Source organism: Callithrix jacchus, chromosome 6 (assembly GCF_049354715.1).
Source record: "Callithrix jacchus isolate 240 chromosome 6, calJac240_pri, whole genome shotgun sequence".
Taxonomy (NCBI): domain Eukaryota; kingdom Metazoa; phylum Chordata; class Mammalia; order Primates; family Cebidae; genus Callithrix; species Callithrix jacchus.
In genome coordinates, this window is record NC_133507.1 from 56,653,540 (window position 1) to 56,672,524 (window position 18,985).

An 18,985-nucleotide genomic window follows, 5' to 3' on the forward strand; every position below is an offset into this window, starting at 1 on the left:
ATTCTTATATTTGCTCCTGATTCTTGCCAGAATGAAATTCAATCATCCGTTAATTCATCAAACAACCACTGGGCACCTTCTACATGCCAGGCATTGTACTAAGCTCCATTCCATCCTCAAGTTGCTCACATTCCAGAGGAAGGAGATAGATGCAAACAGGCAATTCCAAAATCACATGCTGGAAACTCATGACGTAATGGCAGTGCCTGGGAGGAGCACATAGCATCTATGGAGTGGTGTAGTCAGTTGGGTGAGGGCAGGGAGCGAATTGAAGAAGCTGCCTGTGACCAAACACCAGCCCCATCAGAATGTGTCTGCCTCTGTGATCCACCAGCATAGGGGCTGGGCTGTGCCTGGTGTGAGAAGGGCTCTGTCTCTTATGGTAGAGCAGAAATCCCAACAATGCAGGACCATATTCTCTGTGTCTAGCACAGAGTATGGTACACCATGAGGGCTATTCAACAAATATCTGTTGAGTACATATATGATCTAAAAACTCAGATCTGCCACTGGGACCTTTTTTTGGCCAGAATCTGGAAGAGGGAGGATCTTAGAGGTCATCTAATTGACCCAAGCCCCTAGATATTACAGACTAGAAACTTCTTTAAAAATGTTTGCAGGTGAACAGATAAAATGTGGCATATCCAATCAATGGAATACTATTCAGCAATTTTCAAAAAGAACTTCTGACACATGCTCCATCATAGATGAATCCCCAAAACCTTATGCTCAGGGAAAGGAGCTAGATACAGAGACCACATGTCACATGATTTCATTTCTATGAAATGTCAAGAAAAGGCTAAATTATAGAGACTGAAAGTAGGTCAGTGGTTGCTTGGGACTGAGGGCAGGACAGGATTAACTATAAATAGGCATGAGAGGTCTGATTGGAAGGATGAAACTGCTCTAAAACTAGATTATGACAGAGGTTGCACCATCTGGTAAAGATACTAAAAATCACTGAATTACACTTGAAATGCATGAAGTTTATGATATATAAAGTACACCTCAATAAGGTGGCTTAAAAAGATTTGTAAAGGAAGTCCTAAGTTACAGGTGTGCCTTCCTGCTGCCGTGAGGAAGGTTTGCGATGTTGAGAAAACCAGAGATAGGAGCCTAGATTTGAAAAGACCCCCATATCCTAATTCCCAACCCCAGTATCTTCCCTTCCCCTGAGCTGCTGTGCAGTCCTGAGAAGCCTACTTGTAGACAGAAAGCAGATGAATCGCTGCCAGGGGCTGGAGAAGTGAGGAATAGGGAGTGACTGCTAATGTATGCAAGGTTTCCTTAATGGGGTGATGAAAAACTTCTGGAACTAGACAGAGGTGATGGTTGCGCCACATCATGAATGTACTTAATGCTACTGAATCGTACAACTAAAATGGTTAAAATGGTAAATGTCAGGTTATGTGTATCTTAACCACAATTTTTTATTAAAAGTCTACTTGTAAATAGGCCATGATTCAAAAGTATTTTCACATTTCCTTTCCATCTGCCAGTTCCAGTCCCCAGTACCACAGAGGGCCAGCTGCTGTCCCTGTGATATCATGTCAGGATGTCTTAGTCCAGGTGACAGCACAGCTCTAAGCAATTTGTTAGCTGCCCTCTATCACCTTCCCCTTGGTTGGCAAACATCGGATATTAATTAAATACAAAACAATATCTGGGCTTGGTTTGCATTTTAATCCTGCCCACTTGAAACTGGCTGGCATCATTCAAAATAACACATGCAGGGCTGTTCCCTGAACTGTCAGGCATCTCATTAGGTGTTGCTTCCTGGCTCCCTGAAAGCCTAAGAGGCAACTTCTCCTGTAATGTGGTTAGCCATGGCATATTATGAAACACTTGCTGCTCAGGCAGAAATACTATAGGTCCATGAAGCTCAAGGACACCCTGTCCCCATATAACCCAAAGAACCTGCAGCGTGGCCTGAATCATTTCCATATGATCCCTATGGCAAATGCCCTAGGTCACTATAGCCAGTGACACTTCCTGGAGTACTTCTTTTCGTCAATATCATTTGTATTACTATTCCCATCAGAAAATCTATAATGTTGCCTAAAATTTTCTTTTCTTCTTCCCATTGAGAAGATAGATTGCATCAGTATATAGTAAGTTGCCCAAGGATGTCAATTTACTTAGGGGCTGGAACCAGGGTCTGAACATGCTTTGCATCCATATACATATTTGCTTGATGTTGTATGTAGAAAGTAAGGATTATCAGCTATAAAATATTTTCTACCTCATAGAGGACATTAAACTGAAACTTTCACTTTAGAGTGGCTTACAACATGTCTGCTACTGAATGAACAAAAACAGAGCCCTTAGGTTTTCATTTGTGAAATAAAATTTGGAGAGCAATGTCTCAAAGAAATCCTGTGAGGAAATTCTTCTTTATTGCCAGCCAAAAATCACAGGGACACACTGTGGCTGAATTTTTTAATTGTGTTTTTTTAGTTGCTGGATGATTTTCTGACCATTAAAGACAATCAGAGCCAAGTCTAACAATAAAAGTAATTGAATCTCATGTTCGAGAGTATACAGCACATTCACTGTGTGGAGGAAAGGAAGGAGGCCAATGAGAGGAGGCAAGAGGTCTAAAGTTGTTTTCTCTCCTGAAAAGCAGAGCCCGCCTACACGGGAGAAAAGCCCAAGATGGAAGTGCATCTTCATTTCCAGAGTGCCTCAATTTCCAGGGCCCATTCTCCCAAGAGGCACCTGAAAGCCACCAGAGGCCTAACAGGCTTAACCCTGGCCTCTGCCACAGGTCTCACAGGTCCAGCTCAGCACATTGAAAGAGGTTTCCAAGTAAGGACAGGGTAAGGCCATGGCCCTTCTGCCCTTGGGAGACTGTGCCTGCTCCAAGTCCCCAAGTCTGGACACGGACAGAGCAAACAGACCTAACCTGGCAGTGTATACTGATCAACCCGTAAAATACAGCCTAATGTGGATTCACTAGCAGAGATTCAGCTTCTTCTTTATGTAAACTATTCTATGTAAAACAAATAACACTGTCTTTGCCTTCTAAGGATTTACAATTTAACCACAAAAATACCAGCACCTGTCAGAGATAAGATAGCCAACCAGAAAAAAATCCGACATCAGAAAAAGATCTACTTCTGTGAACAATTCATGTGTACAGCTTTTCAGATGCAGTTGGTGCTGACAGAGAAGGCCTTTACAGATTGGTGTTTACAGATAAGAGATTGTATATGCCTCGGGTAAACTACTTAATTTTCTGAGTAACATTATTCTCATCCATAAAATTACGATTCTGGTCTAGAATCTGAAAATCAAATATATAATATGGATGCAATGAAATGCATGAATATGCACACTAAGAGGGATGGATAGACTATAAACAGCCTTATGTCTATTCAGTACCTGTTCAGGTTAGGTTGCTTTTGTGAGCTCACAAAAACTTTTCATCTTTTGAAACAGTTTAGGTTTCAAAGTTGTAGATAGGGACTGCAAGGCTTGTAGTAATATCCCAAAGGACTACTCTAAAGGTAAAATAAAACAACTAAATAATCACACTTTGAAGAAAATCTTAATTTTGTAAATGCTCTTAAATCAATTATGTCCTTTATCTGTTCAGAACTCACTATGGGAGCTCAGGAAACACTAATTATCCAAGTGTGCATGCTTTGACTTGCCCTGGCAGATTCTGTTGGAAAACTACTGCCCATCTCTTTAAGGATAGAGCCTATATTTTTACTTAGCTCACAACAGTGACATTATCACGGTCTTATTTTCCCCCTCATTCCTCTTATCCAAGTATTTTGAACATTGTATTATTCCAGGCAATGTCTCTCTTTCATCAATACCACTTTTTTCTAGTCTCTTTTTTCCAGTCTCTATTTTCACTCTATGCAAGGCCTTATCATGACATAACTAGACTACCATAATACACTCCCAGTTAATGACACCACCTCCAACGATCCTGCACACTGCAACCAGATCATTCTAGTTCATGATCGCCGTGATTACATAAAAAACTTGAAAGCCTCAGCAGTGTCAGCAGGACTACATCCAGATTCCGTAGCTTAGACTCCCACCCATTTTCCTAGGCTCCTCCCAACAGGAATGTCCAGATACCTGTAACACTGTACCACCTCTGCAGCCTCAGTCCTATTTATTCCATGGTTTGGGGGGCAGACTGTGTTTTCCCAAATGGCCACAGCAATATCTCCCATCTCACATGCTCATCCTACAGTGTGACTTGATGATGTTAAAAGTGAGGCCTATGTTCCCTCCACTTGCATCTGGGTGCACTTGTGACCATGAAGAGAAAGTGGCAGTGAATGACTTTCAAGGCAGGTCATAAAATTGAAGAAGCTCCTACCTGGTTCTCTTGGGACACTGGCTCTTATCACTGAGCCTCTTGCTGGGAGGAAGCCCGGCAGTCACATGGAACAGCCATATGTAGGTGCTCTGGCATCAACCAACAGACGTGCCAGGAGCGAGCCTTTGGGTGATGCTAGCCTCCTCTGAGTCACCCCAGGTGATGCCCAGTGGAACAGAAGCAAGCTGTTCTCCCTCTCATCCCCCAACCCTATCCAAATTGCAGACACAGGAGAAAATTAAGGGGTGCTGTTGCTTCAAGGCACTACATTTGGGACTGTTATATAGGAATAGACTAAAATACCTTCCCCTTCTTTTTGACCTTTTCCAATCCAATCCATTTTCAAAGCCCAGTCTGTTTAGACTTCACCTCCTTCATGAATCTCACCTCAAAGTAATTTTTGTCTCTTTCTCTAGCTTGAAGCTGGAATAGCACTCAATAAAGACCTGACATTGAATGCACACTGATATCACTGTGTCCTCCATATTGAACCAAAATCTCCTTGAGAGAAAAGACCATTCTGTGTCTTGAGAACCCTCTTCCCACATCTCTTAGAATATCTTACACATAGCAGATAATCTATATATGCTTGCTATATAACTTTCTAGCCTCCAGAGTAAAATGCACACAGTAGGTCCTGAATAAAGGATACACACTACAGCAGGTGTTTACTAGGAAAGAAAATATAATGGGAGAATGAGAAACAATAAAAATACTTTTTCAATGGAAGATCAGGTAGTTGTAGGAAGTTCACACTTTTCAAGTCTTTTAACTGCTTTTTAAATTAAGTTTATGTTCAAGTCTGTGTGTGTGTGTGTGTGTTATTCAGCCAACATGTAGATTTGGATGTCTGGGGAATTGTTCCCTCGTTAATAATTAAATCCTAAATGGCCATTTTGAGAAACGGCAGTAACCATCCACATTCTATAATCTTGTAATTACTCAAGTGTAATTAGAATATGGGAGTGTTTACTCAAGTATAATTAGAAATAGGCAGTGTTTCTTATAAATTCTATCTGTATCAGTACTTCATAAAAGGGGGGGAATCATGTACCCTAGACAGCTGTCATTGGATAAGCTTCATGAAGTTCATGCCCAAAATTATATCCAAAATAGTATGTGTGTGTGCATTGTCTCAAACGGTTTGTGCTGCCATAAAGCAATACCTGAGGCTGAGAAGTTTATAAAGAAAGAGGTTTGTTGGCTCATGGATCTGTTGACTGTACAAGAAGCATGGCACCAACATCTATTTCTGGCAAAGGGGCTGACTTCACTCATGGTGGAGGATAAAGGGGAGCCCAAATGTGTAGAGATTACTTGTCAGGAAAGGAAAAAAGAAGGAAGGAGGAGGTGCTAGACTCTTCAAGCACCAGTTCTTGAGGTAAGTAAGAGTGAAAACTCACTCACTTCCTGGAGTGGCACAAAGCCATTCATGAGGGATCTGCCCCCACCAGCCCAACACCTTCCAAAGGCCCCACCTCCAACAGTGGGGTCAAATTTCAACATGAGACTCTGTGGAGCCTAACAAACTATATCGAAACCATAGCATGCATTTTTCTGGGGAGAGGATCCACTACTTTCATCAGGATCTCAAAATAGTTTTGGAAATATTGTCAATTCAAGGCTTTACCTTAACACATTAGTATTTAAGCCCCATTCAGAGATTGTGCTATAGCTTCAGCTCTGGGTAAGAGGGAAACCAAGGCTGGTCCAGGCTCTGCCAATGCCCAGCCTGGTGGCCTTGGAGAAACAGTTGAAAGCTCTCTGGACCTGTTTCTGGTCTTCAGTTCAGAGGCAATGACTGATCTCCAAGACCCCTGGAGCTACCAAGACATCCCAAGACAATTTCTCTTGCGATGAAAAAGGACCTGCTGAGGAGGAAGAGGGCAGCTTCATTTGATGCTTTCCATTGGATGCTTTCCTATAAAAGAAGTATAATATTCATCTTAAATAAATCTAAATCTAAATGCTAACAATTACTACCTTAATAAATATTGACTGGGTGCTCACAATGTGACAGTCAGCAATGGTGAACTTTTCATGCAGTCCTCTAAGACTTGGCTTTTACTGAGTAGCTCACTCCCACACTGCACTTAACTGTAGCAGGTGAAGTAGATAGTAAAAGTATCAACAACTAAGAGAATTCACAGAGAACTCAAGAACAAAGGGTTGATCACCAAGTGGGTACAAAAGGGGTTATGCAGATGTTTAAGTGGAAACAGTACTCTGCTATGATAACCAGGTTGATCTGGCTGATCTGTCCTGTTGGGTCAGGGCCCACTTCTCCTTTGCCTTCCAGAATTGCATGATCGGTTAAGAGAATAGTTTTCCTTGCTAGAGGAAAATATTTCTTAAAAGATTTGGAAGTAGCTGCACTCTGGCACAGAATCTCTAAACCAGCTCTGACAGGAATAGAGAGCCATAAACAAACAAAAAGCAAGCAAACACAGATCCTTAATGGAAGACAAGCCATATAATGAGTAATTTGGACCCAGGGATGCTCTGACCATAATTCTCTGCATGCTCAAAGGTTTCAATGGAGGAAGTAAGATTTCATAAGAGCTTTGAATTAGAGATGAAACACAAGACAAAGTACTAAAGAGAAAAGAGGCTTTTAGCACTTAAGAGAACAGAAAATATGATACTGATCATTTCATTTCTTGATCTATACATGTTCCTCTTAATGTTAGCATTAAAGTTAGTAACTTTTATGTTGATACTCCACCTTTCTTATGCATATGACTTACCTTTTGAATTAGTCACCACTGTGCACCCAATGTCCAGGAATTTTTTTATATCTCCTTTGCGTAATGATGTGCCACTACTAAATACTCAAAAAATATACTATGAATGAATATGAATAGCTTCTCCCTAAAGCTTAAGATGACAATAAAGCTGTCAGAGGTATGTGAGCCAGACCAACTCCATCTTAAATAGGAGCTGGGTAAAATGAGGCTGAAACCTACTGGGTTGCATTGCCAGACAGTTAAGGCGTTCTAAGTCACAGGATGAGGTAGGAGGTCGGCACAAAATGCGGGTCATAAAGACCTTGCTGATAAAACAGGCTGCAGTAAAGGAGCTGGCCACAACCCACCAAAACCAAAATAGCGATGAGAGGGACCTCTGGTCGTCCTCACTACTACACTCCCACCAGCACTGTGACATTTAACAAATGCCTTGGCAACGCCAGGAAGTTACCCTATACAGTCTAAAAAGGGGAGGCATAAATCCACCCCTTGTTTAGCATATAGTAAGGAAATAATCATAAAAATGGGCAACCAGCAGCCCTCAGGGCTGCTCTGTCTATGGACTAGCCATGCATTTATTCCTTTATTTTCTTAATAAACTTGTTTTCACTTTCCACTGCTGACTCACCTTGAATTCTTTCTTGCATGAGATCTGAGAATCCTCTCCTGGGGTCTGGATCGGGACCCCCTTCCTGTAACAAAGCCAATGACCTGGCTTTATAAGGAAGCTGAATTGAATACTTTCTTTTAATTCACCATAATTAATATCCACAATGTATTTTTTCATTAAAAGTAAAAATATAAATGGAGGTCCTCAGTGTGTTGCTGATCTTTTGTGGGACGGGACATGGAGATCTACACTAGAAGAAAGCTGTTCCCTGTTTGGTGATGGGGATCAGGGGATGTGTGGGAGAAGATATGGCTTACGGCCCACACTTAGAAACTGTAGCTAAATTAATGTGCACTTCTTAAGAAAAAAATAAGCGCAGTAAAGAATGACATATGTACAAGTAAATAGGTTTTAGTTTTCTCTAACACATGTTTCATGCAAGGTTTCCTCCCATCCTCTCCAATTACCATGTTTGGTGTATCGTGCATTTAAGATCATACTTTAGATAAATTTGCACATGTGTAAACTAAATGCCTAGAGCAGAGCAAATATTTTGGATACACAATATCTTCAAATTTTACCGAAGATGTATATACAAAGTTTTCTGGGATCTCCTCCACACCAAGAGATCCTATAATAGTTTTTAAAACCCATATCTAGGTAGTAAAGGGATCTAAAATTGAACTCATCACCAGCATGCTTAGACAGCCCTTGAGTTTATTTGAGATATTAACTTTATACCATGCATGAGATTTCCTCAAAGCTGCTTCTGGATCCTTTCCTTTTAGTCATAAATCAAATATCCAAAGCTGGCTTATATAATATTATCTTACTTCATTTTCTCTGTTAATCACTTTAGAGCTAAAACAAATTGCAGGGATAACAGAGGGAGATTCCCCAGTGTGTTCTGGTTTGCATGATCATCGTGGTGTAATGGCCCATTACCATGACTTTGATCTTTCTATGAAATGTGCTGAAGTTGAAACGGGGAAGACATTTTTGAGGAGGGTATTCTTTTACATCATGATATCCACAGAGAAATAAACATGTTTCATTTTTTAGGAAATCATAGGGAAGACCCCCCCAGCAGGCCACTTCTTGTAGGAAATGATATGCAACAGTGTGAGGAACTAAAATGAGAACAGTTGCCTGAGCCTTCTGGAACTCTTTGGGTTTAGCCCTCTGGTATTCTAAGGGCATGTTCTTTTCTAAAGTATCTCTTGATTGTTCACCTCAGGGTCTCATAAGAAGCATGACCAACACAGTAGGCACTTCATATTTGTTGGATTTAACTTAATGTTGCAGATTTTCATTTTTTCCCAAGTGTTGGTGAGAATCGCATACTGCACCATATTTGACCTATTATTCTGCAAGTGAATATAAGCATTTTCCTTGGCTGGGCAGAGTGGCTCACACCTGTGATCTCAGTATTTTGGGAGACCGAGGTAGAAGGATCACTTGAGGATGGCAGTTTGAGACCAGCCTGAGCAACACAGTGAGACCTTGTTACTATTAAAAAAAAAAAAAAAAAGCCAGGAATGGTGGTGCACACCTGTAGTCCCATCTAATTGGGAAGCTGAGGTGGGATTGAACCCAGGAGTTCAAGACCACCATGAGCTACGATTGCACCACTGCACTCCAGTCTGGGCAAGTGAGAACCTGTCTCAAAAAAAGAAAAAGTATTTTTCTATTATAACATATTATAATAACATAACATTTTCTATTATAACATAACATTAAAGGAGGCTGAAACTGGGTTTTTGTTTCCTTGTTTGTTTCCTTGTTTATTCGTTTGTCTGGTTTGTTGGTTGGCTGGTTCATCATAAGATAGTAAGAAAGAAAAACAGTGTGGTACAAAATACAAATTTTGAAGTCAGATAGGGTGAGTTTAAATCCTAACTCCTTCATTTTACTAGCCATACAACCCTAGAAAAGCTCCTTAACCTCTTCAAGTCTCCATTTTCTTACTTATAAAATGGGATAATCGCCCCCACAGGCCAATGTTGTTAGGAGGATTAAATAAGGCAATGTATACATAAGATGGCTACTTAGCATAATGACAAGCCTTTAGCAAGCATTAGTCATAAAGCTATTTTTATGTTTATAATTGCCTCATAAGGCCATAGTCAGGATTCAGCAAGACTTATACACACACATCCAACATGGTTCTTGACATATACAGTAATAAATGGTTATGCTCGTGTTCTGTAAGAACACAATTCAATATGCAATGTGAGCCATCCTCCTTACATACCCTAGGGAGCTTTCTCGCATGACTGTGCTCCTGGCCACGTTTGTATGTGCCATTATAGCACATACCTAGATCTATCTCAGGCATATATCAAACACTTTACAAATCCCTCACTCTGAATAAATTTTAACAATGTTTCTCAGTTGCCAGAAATCACAAAAATAGAAATAATCATCAGAATTCAGATCTGCAATGAGAATTCTGGTAAACACACCTACTTTAATGTGGTAATCCGGGTTGAAAGCACTAAATGACTTCTGTTGAGCATGCTAGCCATGAGCTATTTCCAGCCCTCATGGCATTTCCCGGCTTTACCTGGATGGGATGTGTGCTGAAGGCAGATTTGCTACACATGCCATAGAAATAATTATGGCCTGACTGGTCTCCTGTGTCACATCCTCAAGTCTCTTCTCATGACTCATCATTCAGCTGGAAAGCAGGAAGTGCTCCATTTAGGGGAGGAAGTCAAAAGGACGCCACGCCTCGGGACAATACCCTTCTTACCTAAGCAGTGTTATTATTCTACCAGGCAACACCCAAACAGAGTGTGTTTAATCACACAGACAGAATGGAAGATCAGGGCTGTGAGGCTGCTCTAGAATATCATGACTGAGACATCACACAGCATAGCACAGAGTTACAACCAACAGCCTGTTCCACCAACCAACTCCTCACCCCGTTGTGTTCTGGTGGTGCCAAAGGCATCGCCCCTTTAACCTCAAAGCACAGAGTCTTAAGCCCCTTTCAGCTTCTTCTGGCATTTCACCTGGAAATGACAGTGCCATAGATATGTGGAGGCAGAAGAGGGTGTGTTTTGCATGCATTTGTGTCCATACGTGAGAGATTTTGGCATTCAAAGGGAGCTACCGTGAAGATCTTGGCTGCCAAAATTGTTAGCTATTTTTTTCCCAACAATTTGCATCTAAAAAAATAAGCCTGAGATTATACCAAGATGTGACATATTTTATGGAGTGGAAGGTATATTTCCATTTCAACAAGTTAGAGTTACCTTGCCTTTCACTTTTATTCAGAAAGTCTGGAGTAATCACAACTATCACCCTCATTCGAAGACAGGAACAAAATGCCAGAAAGAGATTGGAAGAGTGATAATGTCGCCCTGTTCCCAGCCCTCGACCCACATTCTAATTTAGGAGCCTTAGAGGAATGGAATGCTGGCTAGCCTTGCTTCTTTCCAATCTCAGCCTTTCTTTGCCACTGATAATTTGACTTCTGAATTGAAAATGTATAGTGCTTACGAGAATGTTGTTATTGAAAAACTGTATATTTTAAAATAACATATACTTAAGGTATGTATCAAGAAGGATAAATAATTTTACTATCATAAATATTGAGAATGTATTCTAATGATTTATATTTATAAAACATATTTAAGTTAATATCAGGTTACGTACTTCTAAAATTGTTATCATTTAATGAAATTCTTTCACTCAACATTTATTCATGTGCTAGGCACGCCACCACCACATGAGCCATATTTTATTATCTCATTTTACAGGTGAGAAAACTGAGGTGCAAACTTCTGGGCCAGCATCACACTGCCAAAAAGCAGTAAAATCTCATTTTGACCCAAGTCCGTCTGGCACCAAGGCCATGTGCTTTCCACTGTAGAAACTGTCTCTTCTATTTATTAATGAGCATTCAGGTTGTTGGATATGTTTGCAGCTTGGCAAACAGTTTAGAAATAATGTTTTATAAAGATTTAAATTGCTAACCGTACACCAGTAGTCCAATGGCCACTTATACATATCCCCTAATTGATCTGAACACAATTAGTAGCTGCATTTGAGTCCTCCAAGACCCCACAATGCATCTGTTTTGCATGTCAAAGCTGGTAGGTGACACCACTGTGAGTATGCACAATTTACTTCTTCAGGCTCTATTTACTCTTGCTTACACCCATGTCATTTCCCAACCATTAGCAGAGAAAAGGCACCAGGAGCAGAGGAAAGAGAGTAGTTTGACCTCCATGAGAAAGGAAGGCTGGCAAGTTGGAGCAATTCTGTAATGTACTGGTGTCAGCTAGTATGAGGCAAAAACTCCTATATAGCTCAGAAGCCTCAGAGGGCACCAGTTAACTGAAACATGGAATAAGAGCATAAGTTCATAAGGGTGGCATCACCATTATGCCACAGGGAAACAAAATGTATTATTTTACCTAAGAAAAAATGAAAGAAAGAGAACAGAATTTATTAAAGAATTCTTTCGAGATTGTTTCAATGTTTAAAGGAGAAAGAATGTGTGTGGAGAAGAGATTTCCCTTTATTGAAAAAGCAGGCTGGGCGCAGTGGCTCACACGCCTATAATCCCAGCACTTTGGGAGGCCGAGGCGGGTGGATCACGAGGACAAGAGATCGAGACCATCCTGGTCAACGTGATGAAATCCCGTCTCTACTAAAAAATAAAAAAAAAAAGAAAAAAAAAAAAAAAGAAAAGAAAAAGCAATCTTTTGTAGTGTTTCTCATTTTTCAAAGAGGTTAAAAGTCATTTGTTTGGTTCAGATTTCTGATTTTCTCAGATTTTGGAATATTTGCAGAATGCTTATCCCTAATTAGAAAACCTGAAATCCCAAATGTTCCAATTAGAAAAAAAAAAAAGGCAGTCCTTTGGGATTTTTTAAACAAATAAACAAATTTATTTACAACGGGATTATTTCCTGTTGAGAAAGGTTTCAAAGTTTCCAGAAAGTAGCTCAATTTTCCCGTTTACCAGCACCAGTCACCACCATTGTAGCATTATCTCCAAATCAAGTTTTATGAAGACTTAGTTCTCTTCCTCTACCTTTATAATATGAACCCAATCTTAGATACTCCTTTCAATCTCTCTTCCCTGAGTTTTTTGAAGCTGCCTCTGCTATTTTCCACACATGATTATATCCCATTTTACTAGAATCACTGAAGGGCAATACACTGAGCACCTGGGATGATAAGATTCAGGCACAAAAGTGGAATTACTTTGTCTTTGCATTCAGGGTTCTTTAGCTTCAACTCTACTGGAAACTCCCATTAAAAGTATCTGGTCTGTAAAGAGAAAGAGAGACCATGCACTGAAGGGCTAAGTCATTGATCTAGCCAAGAAAAACAGCATGTGATAGAATTTAAAAATGCCTTCTTCCTCTTAGTTTCCCCCAAATAGATAAGGATGAATAATTGCTGGGAACAGCATCTTGAAGCCAAAAGATCCAGGAACTAACTCATTTGGAATTAGCTTCTTGAAGTAGCATCTCCTCAGTGGCAAAAGGATAAAAACATTAAATGGATAAATTAAAATAATTTCTAGAAGAAGCAGTAGACAATAAAATGATTTTTTTAAAGTTTTGCTTCAATAGCAATACTGTATGTCCTTAGGGATGTGTAACTAGGGCATAGTTCACAGGAAGCGATTACAGGAGAAAAAATTAAAGAATGAAATGTCTAAAGGAAAAATCTCATGAAGCTTAGGATGTTTCTCCAGTCCTGAGTGCCTGGTCACAGAATGTATCTTGAACAAAACCCTGGAAAAGACATTTTAATGCATATGGCAAAAGGGGCATGTTTCTTTAATTTACAAAGTATTCTTACAATCTCATAAACTGTAGATACAACCCAGTAGAGTACTGAACAAAGGATATAAACCAGCCATTCACAGACCAAAAAAAGTACAACTGCCAAGAAATCTTTTAAAAGATGCTTAACCTTACTTGTGATTAGGGAAATACAAAGCAAAATAATAAAAATTCTCAAAGTTTGAAATTACTCAGGTTAAAGAACTAAAAAAACAAGTATACTCCTACACTGTTGTGGGGAGTGAAGAATTGGTGCAGACTTTCTATCCTGTAACTAGAAAATATATTTATCAAATTTTAAATTTTGTATAACATCCATATAATGCATTCTTCTCCATAGTTCCCCCAAACAGATGCTTTGTAAATAGTCACCTACATGTTGTTCAGTGCCATACCCTTTTTGGCTTTTTTTTTTTTGAGATGGAGTCTCACTCTGTTGCCCAGGCTGGAGTGCAGTGGTGCGATCTTGGCTCACTGCAACCGCTGCCTCCTGGTTTAAGTGATTCAACCTCACCTCCAGAGTAGCTGGGATAACATGCGTGTGCCACCATGCCCAGCTAATTTTTGTGTTTTTAGTAGAGACAGGGTTTTGCCATATTGGCTAGGCTGGTCTCGAACTCCTATTTGTACTGTTTGAACTTTGTATATATATGCCCTTTTCTTGCATATTAAAAAATAGGGTTTTTTTTACCTGCCATTCACTCTTTATGAGCTTTAGGCTACCTCTTACCTCAAATGATCATAGCCCTATTTTTTAATTTCAAAATAAATTTCAAAAACTGCTAAGGTCCAGGGAACTGGCAACCAAAAGGCAACAGGTGCCCAAATGAAGAAACACTTTTAATAAACAAAGGCAATATTTCACACTATTATTCCTGCTCTCTTTTCCTTCTGTGGGTAAACACTGTCCCTGATTTATAGCTCTGGAACCATAGTCAGTACAATGAAATTAAGCAAGATTAATATACCAGATTAAAAAACCCAAACCCAATTTTGTGAACTCACTATGTAGCAGCTGCACTGTCAACATAAATATTTATTCTCTCAGAGGCATGGAGGCAAGGTCATCTACCCCACAAGGGATGCTTGCCTTGATGAGTACGTACACATCAACTCAGAAAATGTACATCAGTAGAGGTTATTTATAGGGATAACTTCCTGAAAAATTAGTAGAAAAAGAATTTCTCTTGTGACATTTACTAGCATGGTACCAATCTGATATTCCATAGTCTTAATAGAGACTAACATCTCTATTAAAATTGAAAGAGGTAACATTTTATATTTACCTTGTATGCTTTTAATATTATTAACCATATGTATTACTTTGAATTTCTGACAAATGTATTAGTTCTTAATAATAAACATTCAATTGGCGTATACTGCAATGACTCTTTTTTCTTTTTTTTTGAGACAGTCTTGCTCTGTCACCAGGAGCCAGGCTGGAGTGCAGTGGCACGATCTCGGCTCACTGCAACCTCTGCTTCCCGGGTTCAAGCAATTCTCCTGCCTCAGCCTCCTGGGTGGCTGAGACTCCAGGTGCATGCCACCACACCCAGCTAATTTTTTTTTTGTATTTGTAGCAGAGACAGGGTTTCACCATGTTGGCCAGGATGGTCTTGATCTCTTGACCTTGTGATCCACCTGCCTCGGCCTCCCAAAGTGCTGGGATTACAGGCTTGAGCCACTGCACCAGGCCTGCAATAACTCTTACATACTTAAAGTTTTCCCTCTGGACCGGGCGCTGTGGTTCACATCTACAATCCCAACACTTGGGGAGGCTGAGGCGGATGGATCACCTGATATCAGGAGTTTGAGCCCAGCCTGGCCAATATGGTGAAACCCTGTCTCTACTAAAAATATAAAAATTAGCCAGGCATGACAGTGGGCACCTGTAATCCCAGCTACTTGGGAGGCTGAGGTGGAAGAATTGCTTTAACCCAGAAGGCGAAGGTTTCAGTGAGCTGAGATTGCACCACTGCACTCCAGACTGGGCAACAAGAGCAAAACTGCATCTAAAAAAAAAAAAAAAAAGGTTTTCTATCTGAAACATAGTCACATTTTGTGAAAATGTTCTCAGATTTAAAACATCAGACGGTGCTGATAGGAAGTTCAAGGTGTTGGAGTTTAATAAAATAATGAAGCAAATGGAACAAGTAAATGAAAACTCTGGTAGGTATGTTAGGGTCAATTTGTGTGAAAGTTTTAACTCCAAATGCCTTGACAGTTTCAGTAATTTAAAAAATTGATTTTTCTTTTTCAAGAGGTTGAGAAGAAGAGTCAAACATATATTTTGGAAGTCTTGCCCAACAGCCTATTAAAGAGAACATTCTGCATAAAACATTCTACAGAAGAAGCCTGCAACAGTGGTTGCTTTTGGTGAAGAGATCCGTGGTTGGGGCAGGGGAGGGTGAGAAGCATACTTTTCGACTTATGCCCTGCTGTACTTTTTGAACTTTGTACCACATGTATGTATTACCTAGTTTCAATAAGTTAAATAATTTATTTAAAATAAAAATAATAACAAATTAGCCAGGTGTGGTAGCATGTGCCTTTAGTCCCAGCTGCTTAGGAGGCTAAGGTGGGAGGATCTTTTGGACCTAGGAGGTCAAGGCTACATTGAGCCATGATCGCACCACTGTGCTACAGCGTGGGTGACAGAGACTGTCTCCAACAAACAGAATTATTGTTTTGGATGATGGGTTGTGTTATAACTAATTTTTTAAAGTACCATTGTCTGAAGTTGTCCAGTTAGCTTTATAGGCATTATTAAATGTGGACAGTTTTGAGGAAATAAGAACTGAGGATACAAAAACACCCATCTGTGAAAAACTCCTACTGTATTTGTAGTTCAATCAGTTTTGAACTAGGTACAAAATGTCCAAATGATCTCAGCTATTTAAAAGGGCAACAAATCCACAAATCAGAAACATTTATTTTGAAACGGGCTTTGGTAGAATCTCTTTCAGCAAAGCATTTCTATTTTGATCTCTGGAACTTAGCTTCTTTCCCTAATAACTTCTTCACTAAAAAGAGTCAAAGCCTTAAAGCTTGATGACAGGGACTTTTCTATTTCCACTCTCACCATTACAAATTATACAAAGATATATTACACTGAGAATAAATGTTCTCCCACATAAAGAAGAAATAAGCTACATAATTTGGTCTATATTCTTTTAATTCCACAGAAAATGGCTCTTAATCGTTTGGTAGAATCCTATCAGATCATAATGAAAGCTAATAATATGTTAATTATTATTTATATTTGTGCATCCATTAATATATGAGTCCATTAATATATGGACACATACATAGGTGTCCATTATACATGCAACCACTGATGTATGGATGCACACATATAAAAAATGCACATACACGTATACAATGTGCGCATGCATACAAAAATTTCAAAAATGTCAAAAAAAATAAAAAATGTCAAAAATTTCAAAAATGTCAAAACTGGTCCTTGAACTCCTCAGGGCTCATGAATCCCAGATAAAAAGCACCTGTTGTGAGTCATCCCTCTTTTCTGAGCCTCTACAACCACACTTACCTGCCAACAGACTAAATGAGTTATTACTAAAAGACAAAAAGCTCACATTCAGCCTAATCCTAAATTTTTCCAAAACAAAGAGCTCTTTTCATTCAAAAGTTTCCATCACTGAATGCTTGATACTTAAACTATCTTCTTCAGACTAAGCTGGTAATAATTTACCACCAAAGAGTTAATCTACGTAAAAAGATAAGAACAGTTTCTGGTACGTAGTTGCTGGTCACTAAAATTCATCTACTATCATTAGTCATGTATTATTCACATACAGAGACCCACCTTGCAAATGTAAAATCCAAATGACCATGATGTTTTTGAATCAGATCTGGCCCTCGGCCAGTTCATACATGAGATGCTTCACATGAATGAACTCCGGGGCTCATCTTCCTTCTACATGAGGTCAGAGAAGATTTCCCCAAGTGCTGGGGTAAGACACACATGAAAAAGAGTGATGTGGAGTGTTTATGCTGTGACCTAAGGACCTGGGCCTGACAGCCGCAATGAGCTCTTGCCATGCCAGCATCAGCAGAACCTCTGCTGATCGTGGGAGGCACTGACTGAGAAAACCTGCAGGCCTCTAGTCTGGGAGAAATCAAATGGACTCCCTGAGTGTGTCTAGTTGCCTCTAGATCAGTTTTTGTTGTTGTTTTGTTTTTTGAGATGGAGTCTTGCTCTGTCACCCAGGCTAGAGTGCAGTGGCGGGATCTCAGCTCACTGTAATCTCTGCCTCCCAGGTTCAAGCAATTCTGCCTCAGCCTCCCAAGTATCTGAAATTACAGGCTCCCACCACCGCACCTGGCTAATTTTTTTTATTTTTAGTAGAGATGGGGTTTCACTGTGTTGGCCAGGCTGGTCTCAAACTCCTGACCTCATGATCCACTCGCCTCAGCCTCCCAAGGTGCTGGAATTACAGGCATGAGCCACCGTGCCCAGCCAGGATCAGTTCTGAAACAACGTATGGTCTCTGGCTCCAGGGCCTCTCAGCCCCAGGCCCTCATAGCCCAGGTCTGTTGGCCTTTTGGGAGGGGCCACAGCACTCTGGCCTCCACCTTCCCTGAATCAGCAATCGGAGATGAGCTCCTGATCCCTGTTCCCTGAGCTGATCTCAGGTTCAACATCAACCTGTCTTTCCTAGAGTCACTTTCTCTTTTTATCTCCTAGGGAGGAAACTCAGCCTCCTTGCAGCCTTTCCTTCACAGAAAGATCTGAATTCAAAAATAAACTGCTGAGAGGTAACACATGTGTAAAGGGCTGCCATGATTCCCTCCTGATGTGATTCGCCTGAACTGGAGGCATCATCTTGAAGACATGGGAGGAGACAGCATTTGAGTTGGGACTTGGGATAGGTAGAGAAGAAAGGTGACTATAGGCAAAGAACCCCGACATCAAAGAGACCAGGAAGACCCGGGCAGGAGCAGTAGTTAGTGGGCCTGATGCTGAAGTCAGCTAGAGAATGTTTCACCAAGAATTTGACCTTCAGTTCTCTTGGTTAACATGTCTGGGTATCTTACATGTTTCTGCACCAAGAGAGCAAGTGAGCACATAGGAGCTGGGAGATGGGTCAGGAGGAGCCAAAGAATGTCAAAACCCTGTTCTGTTCTCAAGAAAGGCCAGGAGGCTCCAAAGGGCTTCTCCTTCCACAACGAGAACCTGAGGATAAGAGAAGATTGTCTCTCACACCGGGGGCTATGACTGCTCCTCTGTGTGAAGATATGTCACATCAGAAAGACTTGTATCCTTTGCCTGTGTCTGGTGGCATCTGCCTGTCTGTCACATTTCTGTTGGCCTTACAAATGCAATGCCCATGGAGTGAGGGACTTGCTCTGGAAACACTTTTCACTCTCCTTGGCAATTACTTTCTCTATTCCTTCCACCTCTAGCTCCTGTGTGCACCTCTGTTGTACCTTTTATCCCATTTTAATA

The 18,985-nt window shown here is 40.4% G+C and overlaps 1 protein-coding gene across 5 annotated transcripts in view; it reads right to left on the minus strand.

Annotated features, from left to right (window-relative positions):
- The window catches only part of RAPGEF4 (Rap guanine nucleotide exchange factor 4), a 327,935-nt gene that overhangs the window by 213,010 nt on the left and 95,940 nt on the right, over positions 1–18,985 (minus strand). The gene's annotated exons all lie outside the window — the stretch shown is intronic.